The 19,229-nt window shown below is 50.7% G+C and overlaps 1 protein-coding gene across 3 annotated transcripts in view; it reads right to left on the bottom strand.

Moving 5' to 3' along the window:
- DYNC2H1 (dynein cytoplasmic 2 heavy chain 1) overlaps positions 1-19,229 on the bottom strand; it is a 1,560,829-nt gene that overhangs the window by 413,367 nt on the left and 1,128,233 nt on the right. The gene's annotated exons all lie outside the window — the stretch shown is intronic.

The raw sequence follows: 19,229 nt of genomic DNA on the forward strand, positions 1-19,229 counted from the left end.
GGAGAGAGAGCTGAAAAAATAATAGAGAATGGGTGATCCAAGTGAAGGTAAGCAAAAGGAAAGTGAGCCAGTACAAGGCATAGACAATACTTATGAGACCGTACTTTCATTACGAAGAGTAATGCAGTTGTCAAAGGAGAGGGTCCTGGTGACAAGCCTCAAGAACAGGATTGCAGAGAATGGCATACATAAAAAGAATGGAAAGAGAAACTGCTTAACACGCTCATAATGGCGAATACTAGTGAAAGAGAGAGTGTGCAGTAGTATGAGAGGCACTGGCATGCACTATATACCCATGGGGGAGGGCTCCAATCAGCCCCCAATGAGAAGAGCTTTCAGTGTGTGGGGTCTGGGTCTCAAGGTTGACTGACAGATTCCTTCACAGGCTAGAATCGGCCCAAAATTGAGACATGCTGGTAGAGGAGTCCATTCAGGTCAATGAGTTTTCAAGTGAGACTGTCACCTGGCAACATGACGGTTAAGGCGATAGAAAAAGAGGAAAAAGCAAGAACTGAAATGAAGATGTACTAGGCCAAAGGATAGAAAAAGGAGGAGTAACTTGTGCCATTTTGGAATGGTTTAAATTATATTGACAAACCTAAAATAAAACAGCAGAACACTTACATCAAAATACTCAGGGCAGTAAAATATGAAAATGAGAGAAAATGCAATAAACACTTATGCACATTGTGAAAAGAACATAAAAGGCAACAGCAACAAGATTTGACAGTCCATACAGTTTCTGTATGAGGAGAGTTCATTTTAAATTGAGGATGTCCAATCTAGCTCACAATTTGGGTCTGTGCTTATAGTGTACAAACGTAGAATCCAGCGCAAATCCTCCTTGTTTAATAGGGATTTGAAGTTGCCTCCTCTCTCAGGGGTGGAAATGGTGGTGATCACTTGCCACCGTAAGTTATCCTCACAATGTTCCAAAAACTCTAAACAATGTGACTCTAGAAGGGCAGTGAGGACCTTGCATCTGATGGGATTTCTATGCTGCCATATGTGAATCCTTATTCTTTGTGTTGTTTGGCCAATGTACAATAGGGTACAAGGACAGAAAGTGCATTTGAGAAAATGCTCAAAGATGCAGTGAAATGTTGATTTGTAAATTCCTTTGTTCCAGTGAAAAAAGAACACACATCACATTGTCTGCATTTGCAGTGCCCTTTCATGTGTGAAGGCCCCAACGCTTAGTAATGGTGTGAGTAGGTCTGGGAGATGGTATCGCTGTGCAGACAAGATGGTCTTTTGAATTTCTCCCTGCTTGTAAGCAAACATATGTGGTTCAAATGCAACGACCTAAGCTGCTAAAATATGCCAGTTTTCTTTAAAGCCTTTGGAGATGGCATTCGAACTTTGAGAGAAAGTAGTGACGCAGACAAATCTGTTGGATTCCTGTTTGGCTGAAGAGTTAGTGGAGTCCTACGCGGGCAGTACAATGCTCTCTTAGCAGACAGTCTCACCAAGCGTATGGGATAACCACATTCAAGTAACGTACGAGTTACTTACCTTCGGTGACGATGTATCTGGTAGAGACGTTGTCTAGCCACAGATTCCTTAACTTAGAATATCCCCATGCGTCAGACCGGATACGGCAATTTTTGCAGCAGCAGCACCTCTGTGCCCCAGGGGACGGCACCAAATGACCCTGCCCTGACGTCATTCACATATGTGACGTCTGCATATAAGTCCCTCCTGGCGTGCTGATGTCAGTTTTCTTTAGAGAAACTTTCCCGTGGCACAACGCAGAGCCACAAACAAAACTGTGAAAGTATGGGAACAGTGTCCGAAGGATAAAAAATCCATAAAAGAAAGAAGGCAGATGGTGCAAAACACCATCATAAAAGACAGTGTCAGCCACTGTCTCCATATAAGTGAAGAAGTAAAGGCAGAGCAAGCTCTTACGAAGAACCCCGCAAAGCGAGTAACAAGGGAAGAATATCCCAACAGACAAAGGTAAATTGCTATTACCACGTAGAACTGTGCCGGCCAACAAGGAAGGGGCACAGGAAGAACAACAGTCTACTGCGAGAAGGTTTAAAAAGAATAGCACTTCCCCTATAGAAAAAGAAAGGCCGAAATTAGTCCAGCAGATCCCCAAAAGGCGCAGGCCTATAGAGGAGACAATAGCCATAACTCAATGGAGAAGGCAGGAGGGAGGGAAGGCAACAGGAGAAGAAGAAAATCTCCTGATGATGGTGAAAGAAGCCACCTGGAGGGAGGCAGCCGCATATGGCAATTTTTAAAAAGGGGTGTAACCATGTGAGCACCCTGTATGAAAACCAATGGCAACTGAAAGGAGGCAAAGTGGAGAAGCCCACCGCAAGGTCCTCGCAGAATGGGGAGGATGGGTGGGTGTTAAGGAATCTGCGGCTACACAACGTCTCTACCAGATACATTGTCACCGAAGGTAAGTAACTCGTACATCTAATAGAGACATCTAGCTGCAGATTCCTTAACTTAGCATAGATACCACAGCCATACCCCAAGGGGGAGGTGGGTCTGCGACAGAACAACAGAAAGTGCCCGAAGCACTGAGCCGGCAACAGAGTGACGGACTATGGGGAAGGATGTGGCGGAACAGCTAGACAGCAACCCAACTGGCTCGAAGATCAAAAGACAAGGCATCCCAAACTGCCAGAATGGCGTGACACCATACCCGTTTGAGTATGAGATGCATATACAGCACTAGCCATATCCCAGAACAGAAGAGAGAGTCCAGAACGAGGAGGAAGAAGGACTACTCCCAGCTCAATGGTGCACTAAGTGGACACCAACGAAAGCTAGAGGCTAACATGAAGAAATTTAACTACAGCCTACCTGGCTAGCCCACGCAAGGGAGGTCAGAGAGGCCACATCCAGGAAGCGAAGGGCAAGAGGCAGGAACTGAGCAACATTTTAGAAGTACAGGCGGTAATAGAACACACGCCAAGTGCATATCTAGTCACCAAAAGGGGTGACAGGGGCGAACAGCATCACCCGGAGGCACGCTGAAGCGGACCACAACTAAAACATGCACAGAGCAGACAGCCACGGAGGCAACAAAGTGGCAAAGCTAAAATGAGCATGGAACTGCCCAACGAGTCAGCTTGAAGGCCGAGGTGAGAACTCACCCACGAAATACAGAGAAGCAGGTTGCAGCACCTGGGACGACCTGCATCAGAGGAGCTGTCCCGCAGGTACAGGAGACAGAGTAAGGTGACACTCAGTGAAAAAGACACATCTGAAGGGAGTTGCCGCAGAGGCACCGAAAGTACCAATAGGAGCTGTGAATAGGAACACGCACAACTGTTGAGAAGAACCTCGGCTCTCCAGACCACTTCCTCCGACTGTGAGAGGAAATCCACCCCCAGAGAAGAGTGGGGCTGTTTAGTATATGAACACCAAGAAAGAAGCATTGTGAAGCGGGGAGGCCACCCCAGGGAGTGGAACGCAAGGAACCCTCAATGCAGAAGATGCAGGAAAAGGTACAGAAGTGAACTTAAACGTACTAGAAAAGACACCGCCGTGCAGAACGAGGCAAGCTCGAGTACAAGCACTCAATTGCTCCTTGAAACACGGAGACATAGGACTAGACTTTGCAGTAGCGACAAGAGGTGGAGAAGTAGAAAGGGGATACCCCACGGGCAATCCATAGATAAGTATGTATTTAGCAAAGGGGGCGAGCTACAACCACGCAACTACGAGTGCCATAGGAGGAACCCACCTAGTGCACCCTTGGCAGGCGGTAGTCGCGTTTTGAAGCGTGTTGAAATATATTGAAAGCCTCCAAAAGAGGAGAATGAGTTACAAATGCAAGGCTCAAGCAAGGCGAGACCCATGGCGTATAGGAGATAGCGCCAAAAGGCACAACACTGAACATCGTGCAACAGTAAGACAATGGCGTTAATGGATGTAGAGAGCCCAAAGGGGCCTCTTTGCCCGCCTGGCGCACAGCAGAGCTATACAATAGCATACAGGTACCCCACTTGGAGTAAGGCACATCCCCAAGAACCACGGGGGAACACCTCTTATGGCAAACAATAGTCAGAGGATAGAACACAAACAACCTGTGGAACACCGCCACAGTAGGCTTACCTCCAGCCTAAAAAAAGCATAGTGCAACTGTTGAACACTAAATAAAAGGATAACCACCCCAGAACATGTCAAATGGAGACCTGCAAAATACAGACCTATGGTGGAGGATGAAAGCCCGTAAGGAGGCGCTGAACAGCCGAATCGGCATAGGCATCAAACAAAAGGACCCCATCAAAGGGTAGGTTAACAAGGCGATCCTGAATATTCTCCGGAAAGACGCCATCCTGCAAACAAACATGGCGCCGTAGGGCAACCGAATCAGACATAACACGGCCCAAATATCCAAAGTATCCAAGGCCAAGCGGATTGTAAATTCCGCCAAATCACGGTCATAACGGAGAAGAGGAAGGAGGTCAACTCGAGCGCCCTCAGAAGTGGCCGATAGAAGAGTCCCAAAGGTAGAAGTAGCCCGAGCCAAGACACACACTGTATTTAGTGATGAAGTTGAAGTTGAAAGAGTTTTGTAAAGCGCTCTACTACCAAGCGGTTTCTTGGCGCTGCAGAAAGACTGTCCTGAGGGAAGCAAGGGGAATTACGATGGATAGGCTCGGGAAAAGAGAGAGGTTTTAAGGGCTATACGAAATTCCATGTATGTAGAGATGGATCTGATGGCAAGAGGAAGTGCGTTCCAAAAGAGGGGGGCAAGAATGGAAAATCTGGATCTGCCAAGTTTTTTCCTTCGATAGCGAGGAACGCTAAGGAGGAACTGGGTAGAGTAGCAAAGGCTTCTACCGGGCACATAGGCCCTGATCTTAGATCTGATGAAGTCTGGAGCTGTGCCGGCTAGCGACATAAAAGTCAGGCAGCCCATCTTGAATAATGAGCGTTCCCATATGGGGAGCCAGTGAAGTGTCTTTTCAGCAGGAGAGTAATGTGATGCGATTTCAGAAGCATGTAGATAAGGCGGGCCGCTTGGTTTTGGATGAGCTGCAAGCGACTGCACTCCTATGCAGGAATACCAACATACAGGCCATTGCCATAATCCAGGCGGGATAGAATCATTGCCAAGATGATAAGTTTGAGGGCTTCAACAGAGAAGTAACGGGAAATTTTGCGGATGGTTCTGAGGGATAGGAAGCAAGAAGAGACCATCGAGCTGATTTGAGGACGCATGGAAAGGTCTTGGCTGATTTTGAGGCCCAGGGTTTCACAGAAGCAGAGGGAACGGGAGTGGAACTTAAAAATAGAGTCAGGGGAGGAAGAAAGATTAAAAATAAGCTGAAGGTCATCGGCATAATTAAACACCGTGACCTCCATATCCTGTAACGCAACAATAAGAGGATATATGTAAAGATTGAAAAGGATAGGGGAAAGAGACGAGCCTTGGGGCACTCCACAGGAAACTAAACAAGAGGGGGCGGAAAAGCCTTCCAACCGAACGGCCTTGGTACGGCCCACTAAAAAGGAAGTAAGCCAGGCTAGAGCCGATCCCCGAACGCCGGTGCCCCCGACACGGTCGAGAAGAATGGAATAATCAAACGTGTCGAAGGCGGCGGACAGATCGAGCAGAACCAGAGCCTGTGGGGAATTGATGTCGGCGCTTCTGCTGAGCTCATCCACCACGGAGAGAACAACGGATTCCGTGGAGTGTGCGGGGCGAAAGCCGGCCTGATGAGCGGCCAGGAGATGGTTGGCCTCAATGTAGGTGGAAAAACAAGACGTAATGTGACTCTCCAAGATCTTACCCAGAAGCGGGAGTAGAGAGATGGGCCTAAAGTTGGAGAGGAGAGTGGGGTCAGCGCCCAGCTTTTTAAGGATAGGGATTATCGTGGCTGATTTAAACAAGTCTGGAACAATTCCCTGAGAGATGGAGGTGTTAAGAAGAGTGATGGGGGTTCCGGACAGCTGGAAAAGATCTCCCTCAAAATGTGGGCAGGGCAGTGGTCAGCGGGAGAGCCCGTCTTGGCTTTCCCTAGCAGAGTGAGAAAGACCTCCTTTGAAATGAAGGGAAATTGGTCAAGGGTGGAAGGGGGCGGTCGAGGGCAAGAAAAAGAGGGGGGAGGCTAGGGTATGTTACGCTTGATAGTAGCAATCTTCTCAATGAAGAAGTCATTGAGGGTATTACAGAGAAGCTGAGAGGGAATGGGCTTCGGGGCAACTCTATCTGAAGCTGCTAACTCATGTACGATCGTGAAGATCTCTTTGGGTTTATTGGATGCCTGGTGAATTTTCTGAGAGAAATATACCGATTTGGCTGCAAGTATGGCTTTTTTATATGACCGAAGGAGGGTCGAATATTGGGCCTTAAGGTCAGGACAGTAACTGCACCTCCAGCGGCGTTCGGCCTGCCTAAGCGCCAGTTTCTGGGATTTAAGGTCATTCGTGAAACATCAATTGGCGTCATGGGGGCGACGTGTTCTGACCCATTTAAGGGGAGCCACTTGATCACAAGCAGCTTCAGAAGGACCACGATCCACCACCACCAGCAACAGGTTGCACGCAGAAGCTGGAACAAGATCACAGCCGACCAGCTCGCGACTTCCCTGAGCAAGAACCCACCCACCAGCGCAACGAACCCCAGCAGAGCGGCCACCAACCTCACAAAGTCGATCAGCGACTGCGCAGACGATCTCGCCCCCCTGAGGACCCCGCCTAGCAGACCCGACAGCAAGAAAGCCCCATGGTTCACTGACGAACTCAAGAGCTCCAAGAAGAACTGCCGAGCCCTCGAGAGAACCTGGCGTAGAGACCCAACACTGGACAACATGACTGCCCTCAAGCTCGCCACCCAAAACACCACCAACTGATCCACGCCACCAAGAAAACTGCATTCAAGGAACAACTGGACAACAACGCACACAACAGCAAGGAACTCTTCAACATTGTTAAAGAGCTCTCCAACCCCAACGCCGGAAACAACAACATCACCCCTTCGCAAGACCTCTGCAACTCCCTCGCCTCCTACTTCCACAACAAGATCGCGGACATACACAACAGCTTCAGCACTCAACCGGCGCACGCCACGACCGAACCACCGCCCCCCACCACCACCCTCCGCGGATGGACCCCGATCAGCACCGAGGACACCGTCCGCACGATGAACTCCATCCACTCCGGATCTCCGACCGACCCCTGCCCTCACCACGTTTTCAACAAGGCCGACGCTGTCATCGCACCCCACCTGCGGGACATCATCAACACCTCCTTCGACACCGCTACCTTCCCGGGGAGCTGGAAGCACGTCGAACTCAGCGCTCTACTAAAGAAGCCATCAGCCGACCCCACCGACCTCAAGAACTACCGCCCCATCTCGCTGCTCCCGTTCCCTGCAAAAGTCATCGAGAAGACCGTCAACAAGCAGCTGGCCGCCTTCCTCGAGACGAACGGATCCCTCGACCTCTCGCAGTCTGGATTCCGGGCAAACCACAGCACCGAGACCGCCCTGATCGCAGTCACCGATGGCATCCGAGCCCTGCTTGACAACGGAGAAACAGCAGCCCTCATCCTCCTAGACCTCTCTGCGGCCTTCAACACTGTCTGCCACCGTACACTAGTGCAGCGCCTCAGCAACGTCGGAATCCAGGAGAAGGCACTGGAGTGAATCGTCTCCTTCCTCGCCGGAAGGACACAGAGGGTCCGCCTACCCCGTTCAGATCTGAAGCCACCGAAGTCATCTGCGGCGTTCCTCAAGGCTCCTCGCTCAGTCCAACCCTCTTCAACGTCTACATGAGCCCCCTCGCAGACATCGCACGCCAGCACAACCTCAACATCATCTCCTACGCCGACGACACCCAGCTGATCCTCTCCCTCACCAACGACCCCGCCACCGCCAGAGCCAACCTTCACGAAGTGATGAAAGAGGTAGCCGAATGGATGAAGAACAGCCGCCTGAAACTGAACTCGGACAAGACGGAAGTCCTCATCCTGGGATCTTCACTCTCCGCCTGGGACGACTCCTGGTGGCCCCCCGCCCTAGGCAGCGCACCCAAACCAACAGACCACGCACGCAACCTGGGCTTCATCCTGGACTCCTCCCTTTCCATGACCAGACAAGTCAACACCGTCTCCTCGTCGTGCTTCAACATCCTGCACATGCTACGTAAGATCTTCCGGTGGTTCCCCACCGAGACCAGGAAGACGGTCACCCAGGCCCTCGTCACCAGCCGTCTGGACTACGGCAACTCCCTCTACGCCGGAACCACCGCCAAACTCCAGAAGAGACTCCAGCGGATACAGAACGCCTCAGCACGACTCATCCTGGACATCCGCCGTCGCAGCCACATCTCCGGACACCTGAGAGACCTACACTGGCTCCCGGTCAACAAGAGAATCACCTTCCGTCTCCTCACCCACGCACACAAAGCCCTACACAACCAAGGCCCAGGATACCTCAACAGCCGCCTCAACTTCTACGCTGCCAAACGCCAGCTTCGATCGACCGGCCACGCCCTCGCCCTCGCCGCCGTCCCCCGCATCCGAAGAGCCACCACAGGGGGACGGTCCTTCTCCTACCTTGCCGCCAAGACATGGAACTCCCTCTCGACCCACCTCCGCCTGACCCAGGACCACCTCGCCTTCAGGAAGCAACTCAAGACCTGGCTGTTTGAGCAGTGGCGGACCCCCTTCCCCTAGCGCCTTGAGACCCTCTGGGTGAGTAGCGCGCTATATAAATGCTTTGATTGATTGATTGATTGATTGAAGCAGCCGACAGCCAGCTGTTAATGGCAGCCACCTGAGAATTGGGGGAAGTATCTGCCAAAGCAGGAGCGGAGGAGACTAGTGAGTGACCTAGGGCGGCCAAGTCAACACGGTTCCAATTTCGAGCCCAAATGTTTTTTGGGGGGGAAGGAATATTGGTCACCCTAAGGTCAAGAGAGAAAGAGATTAGGGAGTGGTCCGACCAGGCACAAGGGAAACCGGTAGGGGTGGAAATTGGCTGATTGGTTGACCAAACTTGGTCAAGGGTATGACCATGTATGTGGGTGGGGAGGGAAATGTGAGAGGTAAAATTGATACAATGAAGAGTATCAGAATAATCTTTGGACATGGGGTCCTCGCGAGGGTCACCAGGCCAAAAATTAAAATCTCCTAGTAGTAATACAGCGGAATTGTTGACCACAAGAGTGGCCATCAATTCCTGTATGGCAGGAATGAAATGAGGCATTGCCTGGGGGGGGCCGATAAAAAAGCGCGCAGGTGAGGGGAGTCGCAAGGTTGGTAGAGCGAACAACCAAAGAGTCAACTGCTGCAATAGGGGGGTTATCCAAGAGCTGCGCTAGTGGAGGTGAAAATGTTATGGCCCCACGACTCCAGCCATGTGGACTCCCGGGAGGGAGGAGGCAGCAGCTGAGGCAAGGAAGGGGAAGCAGTTTGCAGGACAACCCCCTGAACATCCGGGTGAACAAATAAGCAAGCTGGATCATGTGGAGCAGGACGGTGGCGGTACAAGATAGAACAAGCCACCGGATCACCAGAAGCTGGCCGAGACCAGGTGCCCAAAAGGCATCATAAAGAGAGGCTTCGAAGGGTAGAAGCAGCTTTACATTCTCCGAACAATGGGGGAGGACATCCAACAGAGGGTCTACTGGCAGGGGGACCGAAGGGGGTTGTATACTCAGAATACGAGCGGCCAAAGAGACAACCCTAATGAACGCCACACCGGCCACTGTAGCCCTCGAGGAGGGGACAGCAACTCATTCGTTGCTGAGGGCTGTAAACGAAGTCTCCCACCCCAAGGAGGTTGACCAATGAACTGAGAATGTGACCAATGCCCAAAAGAAGGAAGCCCCATTGACGAATGATGGTCCTGATGGGGCTCCTGAGGAGGAAGGGAGACTGCCGGGGCCACAAATTCCAAGGGGGAAGAGGCAAGGACCGATACGGCCCCGCCCGGCGCCGACTCGGCCCAATCCGGTGCTGACTCGGCCTCGTACGGGAGGCAAGCCTATGGCGCTGGACCGACGCCGACTCAGCCTCAACCACAACAGGCTCCGAATCCAATGTAAAGAATGGAGACAGAGCTTTGGAGCAAAGCCTACGGCACCGGACCGGGGCCGACCCGCCTCCAGACGAAACCCGAGGCATGCTCGAAGCAAGGCTGCGAGCACCAGGAACCACCCGCAGCACCACAGGGAGCCCCACTGGGCTATGCAGCGCGGCAGGGGTGCTATGGGTCGAATAGGGGGACCCAGCCAGGCCTCCATCATCCCTAGAGGCAAGTGGCACAGTCGTCACCGGGGGCAAATCCACTGCCAAGTCCGCCAGAGACCCCAAACGTAGCGGAGGCTACGAGGATGCCCTATGGAGAGAGGGGACCCAAGGGTGGCCTGCAGGGCCACGGCAAAGGCCTCCATTTTGGTCTGAGACGCCCGCGCACCAGGATAAGGTGGATAAGGGAGGGGCGACTCCCGGGGGTGCACGTCCAGAGAATTCCGGGAACTAGTGCCCCCGACAACAGAAGGAAGTGAGGTCGAGGACCTCAGCGACATGCGCCGTTCAAGTTCAAGTTCAAGTTCAGGGATTTGTATGGCGCACTACTCACCCACAGGGTCTCAAGGCGCTTGGGGAAGTGGGGTTCAATTTTTGTCGAATAGCCAGGTTTTAAGTTCTTTTCTGAAGGAGATGTGGTTTTGCGTAAGGCGGAGGTGAGTGGGGAGTGAGTTCCAGGTCTTGGCCGCCAGGAAGGAGAAGGATCTGCCACCCATGGTGGATTTTCAGATGCGCGGGACTGTGGCGAGGGCTTGATTGGACGATCTTAGTTGGCGGGTGGGTGTGTAGAAGGACAGTCGAGTGTTGAGGCATTCGGGTCCTAGTTTGTAGAGGGCCTTGTGTGCGTGGGTGAGAAGACAGAATGTAATTCTCTTGTTGACGGGAAGCCAGTGGAGGTCTTTTAGGTGTCCGGTGATGTGATCTTGGCGAGGGATGTCCAATATGAGTCTCGCTGATGCGTTTTGGATGCGTTGGAGTTTTTTCTGTAATTTTGCTGTGATTCCGGCGTATAGTGTGTTACCATAATCCAGTCGACTCGTGACCAGTGCGTGGGTGACAGTCTTTCTCGTTTCGAGGGGGATCCAGCTGAAGATCTTTTTGAGAACACGAAGTACGTTGAAGCAGGAGGATGAGACTGCGTTGACTTGTCTGGACATCGAGAGAGAGGAGTCTAGGATGAAGCCCAGGTTGCGTGCGTGGTCTGTGGGTGTGGGTGCTGTGCCCAGAGCGGAAGGCCACCAAGAGTCGTCCCAGGCAGAGGGGGAAGATCCTAGGATGAGCACCTCTGTTTTGTCTGAGTTGAGTTTTAGGCGGCTATGTTTCATCCATTCGGCTACTTCTTTCATGCCTTCGTGAAGATTGGTTTTGGCGGTGTAAGGGTCTTTGGTGAGGGAAAGGATTAACTGGGTGTCGTTGGCGTAAGAGATGATGTTAAGGTTGTGTTGACGCGCGATGGAGGCGAGTGGACTCATGTAAACGTTGAAGAGGGTGGGACTGAGTGATGATCCTTGTGGTACTTCACTGATGACTTCAGTGGCCTCTGAGTTGAATGGGGGAAGTCGGACTCTTTGAGTTCTCCCGGCGAGGAATGAGATGATCCAGTCCAAGGCTTTTCCTTGTATGCCGATGTTGCTGAGGCGTTGTATAAGGGTGCTGTGGCAGACTGTGTCGAAAGCGGCGGAGAGGTCGAGTAGAATGAGGGCCGCTGTTTCTCCGTTATCCAGTAGTGTTCGGATGTCGTCTGTCGCTGCAATGAGGGCGGTTTCGGTGCTGTGTTTGGCTTGAAATCCGGACTCAGAGGGATCGAGGGAGTTGTTGGATTCAAGGAAGGCGGCGAGCTGGCTGTTGACGGCTTTCTCAATGACTTTGGCGGGGAAGGGGAGGAGGGAAATGGGTCGGTAGTTTTTAAGTTCAGAGGGGTCTGCTGTGGGTTTCTTCAAGAGGGCGCTGAGTTTGGCGTGTTTCCAGCTTTCTGGGAAGGTGGCAGCGTTGAACGAGCAGTTGATGACATCACGGAGATGGGGTGCGATGATGGAGTCAGCTTTGTTGAAAATGTGGTGGGGGCAGGGGTCGGTTGGCGAGCCAGAGTGGATGGAATTCATTAGGCGGATGGTGTCTTCGGTGGTGATTGGGTTCCAGGCGCTGAGGTTGTTTGTTGGCGGTGTAGGATCTGAGGGGGGTGGGTAGGGTTGTTCGCAGGGAGTGTTCTCGAAGCTGTTGTGAATGTCGGCAATTTTGTTGTAGAAGAAGGAGGATAACGCATCGCAGAGGTCTTGGGAGAGAGTGATGTTGTTAGATGCTGCGGCGGGGTTGGTGAATTCTTTGACGATGTTGAAAAGTTCCTTGCTAATGTGGGCGTTGTTGTCGAGACGATCCTTGAATGCTGATTTCTTGGTGGATCGGATCAGTTGGTGGTGTTTGCGGGTGGCTGCCTTGAGGGTGGCCATGTTGTCGGTGGTTAGGTTTTTTCTCCATGTTTTCTCTAGGGTGCGGCATAGCTTCTTGGATTTTTTTAAGGTCATCATTGAACCAGGGAGCCTTTTTGCTGCCTGAATTGATCTGGTGCTTTTTCAGGGGTGCTAATTCGTCAGCGCTGTGGGTGATCCATTGCTTGAGTTTGGTGGCCGCTTGGTTTGGGTCCAATGAGAGGGTTTTGGTTGAGTGATGTGAGGAGTTGGTCGGAGGTGATTTTGTTCCAGTTTCTCTGAGGAATAGGTTGTGGGCGGTTGTGGGTCAAGGTGGTTTTGTAGCTGAAGTGAACACAGCTGTGGTCCGTCCAATGAAGAGCTGTGGTGCGGTCAAAGGAAATGTGCTTGCTGGAGGTGAAGATAGGGTCGAGCGTGTGTCCGGCTACATGGGTGGGGGTGTCAACAAGTTGTTTGAGTCCGAGATTGGCCAGGTTGTCCAGAAGGGAGTTGGTGTTGCTGTTGTGTTTGTTTTCAAGGTGGAAGTTGAGGTCTCCTAATAGAATGTAGTTCTCGGAGGCGAGGGCATGTGGGCTGACGAAGTCAGTGATGTCATCGCTGAATTGAGTGCGGGTTCCTGGAGGCCTGTAGATGAGGGTGCCTCTAAGTGTGGTCCTAGGGTCGGTGTGGATCTGGAAGTGGAGATGTTCGGCGGTTGCAAGATTATCGTCGAAGCTGGTCGTGATTTTGATGGTATTCCTATGGATGATGGCGATGCCTCCTCCTGTTTGGTTGGTGCGGTCTTTTCGGATGATCTTGTAAGCGTCTGGTATGGCTATAGCGATGTCGGGTGCTGATGATGTGTTCATCCATGTTTCTGTAAGGAAGGCGATGTCCGGTGACGCAGTGTCGAGTAGGTCCCAGAGTTCAGTTGCTTGTCTGTGGACCGAGCGGGTGTTCAGCAGGATGCACTTCAGGTGGTTAGAGTCGGAGCTATGTTTGGAGGAAGTGGATTTGGTGAGGGTCCTGAAGCAGGTGAACTTGCAGGTGTGACAGGCGAATGGGCCGTGTGTACGTCCTGGGGTGGCTTCGCAGCATTGTGGTGTACGTCCGGGGTTGAGGGCGAGGAGAGTTGCGGCATCATATGTGAATCTAGTGGGCTGGGTACGGCGGGGACCAGGGGTTCTGGCGCTGGGCACGGTCCAGGTGCGGACGGGCGCAGACGGGCTTACCTTTGGCGCACCTTCGGCGCGCATGGGGCGCGACCGCTGCGCATGAACGCTGCGCGCAGAGGCATCTGTCATATGTGGATAGTGGAAGTGGAGGGCCGAGGGAGGAGCAGCTGGGAGGCGGTGCGTGGAGGATATCCGGCCAGGGGGGCACAACAACAACAACAGAAATGGCTGCAAGATAAACACCGAAGCAGGATTGGGGATACAGACGATCTAACCACAACTAAGCAAGTAACAATTCTAAAATCGCGCTCTATGTCAGTCTAGCGCTACGATTGCAATTAACTTGGCAATAGCGAGTAAAACAGGTAATTAAGCGGTATAAAGTACTGTAGCCGATATTTAATCTAATCTAGGCTGTTAGGTAAGCGCTGAAGTGCCTTCGAGTGTTCAGACAGGCAAGAGCGAGTTACTCGGTGTAGCGCTACGATACCAGATGGAGGCTTCAGTGGGGCTGGGAGCAGCGTGAGGGAGCGGCTGCTTCTGATGTGAGTCAGGGCGGTCACAGCTTCGCAGAGGGGAGAGCGGCACTTACCATGCTTGTGGGAGGGAGGAGCAGCTGGGAGGCGGGTGCGTGGAGGATATCCGGCCAGGGGGGCACAACAACAACAACAGAAATGGCTGCAAGATAAACACCGAAGCAGGATTGGGGATACAGACGATCTAACCACAACTAAGCAAGTAAAAATTCTAAAATCGCGCTCTATGTCAGTCTAGCGCTACGATTGCAATTAACTTGGCAATAGCGAGTAAAACAGGTAATTAAGCAGTATAAAGTACTGTAGCCGATATTTAATCTAATCTAGGCTTTTAGGTAAGCGCTGATGTGCCTTCGAGTGTTCAGGCAGGCAAGAGCGAGTTACTCGGTGTAGCGCTACGATACCAGATGGAGGCTTCAGTGGGGCTGGGAGCAGCGTGAGGGAGCGGCCGCTTCTGATGTGAGTCAGGGAGGTCACAGATTTGCAGAGGGGAGAGCGGCACTTACAATGCTTGTGGGAGGGAGGAGCAGCTGGGAGGCGGGTGCGTGGAGGATATCCGGCCAGGGGGGCACAACAACAACAACAGAAATGGCTGCAAGATAAACACCGAAGCAGGATTGGGGATACAGACGATCTAACCACAACTAAGCAAGTAAAAATTCTAAAATCGCGCTCTATGTCAGTCTAGCGCTACGATTGCAATTAACTTGGCAATAGCGAGTAAAACAGGTAATTAAGCGGTATAAAGTACTGTAGCCGATATTTAATCTAATCTAGGCTGTTAGGTAAGCGCTGATGTGCCTTCGAGTGTTCAGGCAGGCAAGAGCGAGCTACTCGGTGTAGCGCTACGATACCAGATGGAGGCTTCAGTGGGGCTGGGAGCAGCGTGAGGGAGCGGCCACACAAGGCAAATGACGCACCTGGGAATCAGAGGGCCACCGACGCCGCAAATGGAACCCACTGCCAGAGGAACCTGCCGCCGATGAGGAAGCCGGGGGCCGAGACGGCTCTGACCGGGACAGCGAGCTGAAAGCAGCTTCATCCTGCGCTCCCGCCAAGACTTCGGCTTGATGTTGGCAGGCATCGCAATCCGTCGAGTCGTGGTGTTCGCCCAGACACCACATACAGATAAGGTGAGGGTCCATCTCAGACATTTGCCGCGAACAGGAGGTACACGTTTTTAAAGCCCGAAGGCATCACACACTGTTCCAGACGCAAAGCAAAGGCCAGAGGAACTGCTTACTCCGGATCCGCGATGCACGCAGAAAAGAAGGAAACTGACGTCAGAGGGCCGGGAGGGACTTGTATGACCTCACTGATGTTACGTCCGTGGACAACGGCAGGGTGGGGAATTGTGGCGCCGTCCCCCGGCATGCAGAGGTGTTGCTGCAAACACAATTCTAGATCCAGTCTGACACCTGGGGATATTCTAAGTTAAGGAATCTGTGCCTAGATATCTCTATCAGATTTGTGGGTTAAGATCTCTCCCTCCCTAAAAAAGTCACTTTTGTGTGTGCAATTGTGTATTAATCTTAAAAATTGACTATACAGTAGTAAATCCCTCAGTGAACGTGCATGGTGACTGTTATATGCAAGGAGTGTGTTCCTGTCCATGGTCTTCGTATAAACGGTGGCATAGAGATGCTTATTTTCAGCATGGACACAAAGTCTCAGGAAAGAGATTTCTGAACAATGGGATTGCATAGCGAATCTAAAGGCATCAACGTATTGCTTTAACCATGTCTGAAATAATAGTAGTGTCTGCTTACCACCCTCCAAAATCTATATATCTCTTTCTGAGAGCCATATGTGTATGTTTTTGATATAATTATAACCGCAGGTCCCCAGTGATCCTAGGGTCTACCTTTTGTTTACTCCCCTTTGTTTGTATTGTCCTCAAACACTAGTTCTCAAACCATCTCTAAATTTCTTTCTGAAACTCATTTGAATAGATTATATTTGCCACTTGGTTCTTTGCATCAAAATTATTGTTACTAGGGACAATGTGTGTTTTGTTTATACCAATACTTGCTAGCATTTACAAGTCTTCCGAAACATACAGAGACAGCCCGCAAACTCATCTGTGGTGTGCCTTACGGTTCCTCCCTCCGGCAGACATACATGTTCTCTTTGGCCAACGTCATTAGCACACGACACAAACATCCTCTCCTACGCCGACAACATTAGGCACATGCTCTCACTCTCTGACAAGACCCCAACACAAGAAACAAGGTCACCGTCTAAATGACCGAAGTTGTATTTGGACGAAAGCCAACTTTCTCAAACTCAACATCAACAAGAGAGAACTAGTGATCTTCAGCAATAACATCATGCCATTGGACTACACCTGGTGGCCAGCCGATCTGAGACCCATACCCTACACATACACCAGGAGCCTCAGAATCATCACTTAACAGAAAACTGTTCATGACCACAAAAACCAACGTCATCACCGCATCCTGCTTCCACACCCTGAAGATACTAAGGAAGATAACCAAATGGCTCTCAAGTAACACCAGAAAAACCATCACCCACCCCCTTGTCACCAGCAACTAGACTATGGATACACCCTCTAAGCTGCTATCACCTAGCAACTCACCAGAAGACTATAAACCATCCAGAACACAGCAGCCAGATTTATCCTCAACCTCCCATGTAGAACTCACATCATACCACACCCTAGGGAGAGCCACAGGCTGTTGATACACAAAAGCGTTCTTTTCAAACTCCTCACACAAATTAAGGGCAGTACACAACATAGGCCGAACCTCTCTGAACAACCACAAGTCTTTCTACCAATCACCCAGGTACCTATGCTACACACTACTCCAACTTGCATACATTCCACCCATACACAGAACCTCAGCAGGAGGACGGATGCTCTTTTACATCCATTCTAAAGCATGGAACGACTTCCCAATTCTACGCCTCTCCTGACTCTTTAATTAACCTAAGCACGCTAGGGTAGATTACACAAACATATTCAGAGCCAGGATACATTTACGGGTGAGAGTGCACTCTACAAATACACTTAACATAAGAACGTGCAAGAGACCTGGCAAAAATGTTTATTCATCCCTTTTTTTTATACATAACCATCTGAACTGGAGCCGATGTCTAACATGCAGATTTACAGAATGCATGATACATGGCCAAAATAGACGCTGGCAGATCAGGTGGAGTAAAACTTGCTGTTGCTTTATTGCTACTGATGGGGAGTGAATGGCATCCAATCAGGGATCACAACAGCAGTGCATTTCTTCGAGATACTGCCTGAGCCTTATATATGAAGAGCTTGTCACCACATTTGAGTGCCTATGTATAATACAGGAACTGGGGGGGTAGGATGTACATTTAAATTGTGGATGGTGTTATTAGCATTTCAGTAAGACTTCCCAAGAAACTAGGTTGGATAATTCACTGAGTCCAGCACCTCTTTAGGCACAACTGTGTTTTCCATGTTTCCCACTTAGCTACTCTGAAGGAGATGAGTTCAAAGAGATTAGGAAGGAAACAAGCACTGGCGTTGCCAATAGGTCTCGCAGTAGGAAAGTTTGAGCTATTGGTCTTGTAAATGACAATTTTTTTTATTTATGTGTTGGTTTTGAAAATAGCTAAATTAATCGCTTTGTCATTTACAATGCCAATAGTTATAACTTTCACCATGCCCATCTAGTCAAAGGAAGCGTACAACTTCTGTATAAGCAAGGGATATTCGTTATTAGCAATCATCATTTAGCCCCTTGCGATTTTAAACCAAGTATAATAATATTGAAATCAACACTACAAGTCCCATAATGCAACCTATTTCTGCTAAAAAGCCACCAGTCTGAACGTGTTGCATATATCATGGACTCTCTTATCAGTTACAGATGGGTGCCCCTTGCTGGTGGAGAGTTTGGAGGTGACGTTTCTTTCAGAAAGCAGGCGCCTGGCAATCCATGAGTCGTGCGCAAGTTCGGCGGGTACATGAACGTGAGAGGTCCCATCACGTACCATGAATTATTGGTGGGGTGCAAGTCCCGCAAAACCTTAAAAACCCACTGTGAATGACAGTTTTTGCTTATGAAAACATCTCTTGTTAGACCGTGGCTTTTCTACTGCAGTACTGGTGCTTGTAGCAGCATATGCTTTTGTTTCCGTTTTATAAATGCAGCCTAAATGAAAGTCTCCAAAAGTAAGAAAGGAAACGAGAGGCAGGTGCAGCCAAACATACACACAAAGACATGCAACCAACATACCAGAACAGAGCTCACTGGACACACACATGCACACAGAAGGACATGCAGGCATCCCGAGACAGTCCCCATCACACACATTTACAAAAACACGTGTACTCTGCGAACTTCTCCCAGCATGCAACGCACCCTGGAGCAGTGCTGAAGGACAGCCACCGAGGCTCCCAATGACTCCGGCAGGGGGCACTATGTGAGTGCCAAGGCCTGCTCTGGAGCTCGCCACCCAGGGCATGCAGCTAGTACTGTGCGCTCCTTGCACATAATATGACATCCATGCTATGTTTGTTTCCACATACGTGTATTTGCTGCACACATATGTATAATCTATCCCAGGCCTGGGTGGAGTCTGAATGATGCAACCCAGGTGTAGCCCATACAAGTCCTGCGGTGACGTGTGAGTCCCCCACACTCACGTGTGCACACATGCATGACATGAGGACACGGAGTGAGTTGGTCTTAAGAGTGGTTTGGCAGTGCATGCTTAGGAGGAGATTTAGTCTCACATGTCTAATGCAGCCCGATTCGTTTGGACGCGGGTCCCTTTCCTGGCTTCCCTGCCTTCCTCCCCCTCTCTCCTCCTAGCGGAGCCGGAGTCCCCCCCACCCCCTCTGCTTCCAGCCTGTCAGCAGCCTGCCTCACATGGCCAAGCTGCCGAAAAGGGCTGAGTCTCAGGCACCGGCAAATCCGAATATTTATGTTATATTTTACAAAAATTTAAATAAATAAATAAATATGGGGCCAGCTCTTTCCATATACCACCTCCTCCCGGCAAGAGCCCGAGACCAGGAGCAGCTGCCGGCTGCACGGCGTTCCGTCCCTTCCCTTGCGTTTGACACTTGTCTTTGTGTTGATAAATAGAATTTA

This window comes from Lissotriton vulgaris, chromosome 8, assembly GCF_964263255.1.
Source record: "Lissotriton vulgaris chromosome 8, aLisVul1.2, whole genome shotgun sequence".
NCBI classification, from domain to species: domain Eukaryota; kingdom Metazoa; phylum Chordata; class Amphibia; order Caudata; family Salamandridae; genus Lissotriton; species Lissotriton vulgaris.